Below are 627 nucleotides of genomic sequence, written 5' to 3' on the forward strand. Positions count from 1 at the left end.
CGTTCAGCTCTATCTTCTTCTTGTCATCTTCATTCCATTCAGCTTCTTCTTTCGGAGTCACCACTCCAACAGCACTTGTTTTTGTTGGGATCTTGGGACCACTCACAATGATCTTCCATAAGTTGTAGTCAATGGATTGGATAAAGATCCTTATCCTTTCTTTTCAGTAGGAATAGTTCTTTCCGTTAAAGAAAGGTGGCCAGTTGTTTGACTGGCCTTCAGTGAGGGTGTAGGCAATTGTGGTTGTGCCCAGATTGTTCGCCATTGGATCTTTTCTCCAAGCGGTTAAGCTTGATTCTTGAGACCTTAGCTCTGATACCAATTGAAGGTTGTGGTAGGCTTAGAGAAGGGGGGTTGAATCTATGCCTTCCTTTTAGTTGCTGTTGTTACCCTTTTAAAACAGATTTGCAATTCTGATCCTGTTATAACTTAGCAGCAAAAATTTATGAGACAATTTATTTTTGTCTCATGAAAATCAAAAAATAGAACACAGCAGAGAAGAGAAAAGCTAACACCAGCATGTATCCTGGTTCGGTTGCCTTGTGCTATGCAACCTACATCCAGTCTCCTCCACAACAATGGAAGAATTTCACTATAGTTAACAGTATTACATACACCAATAACACA

The sequence above is a fragment of the Arachis ipaensis genome, chromosome B03 (assembly GCF_000816755.2).
Source record: "Arachis ipaensis cultivar K30076 chromosome B03, Araip1.1, whole genome shotgun sequence".
Taxonomy (NCBI): domain Eukaryota; kingdom Viridiplantae; phylum Streptophyta; class Magnoliopsida; order Fabales; family Fabaceae; genus Arachis; species Arachis ipaensis.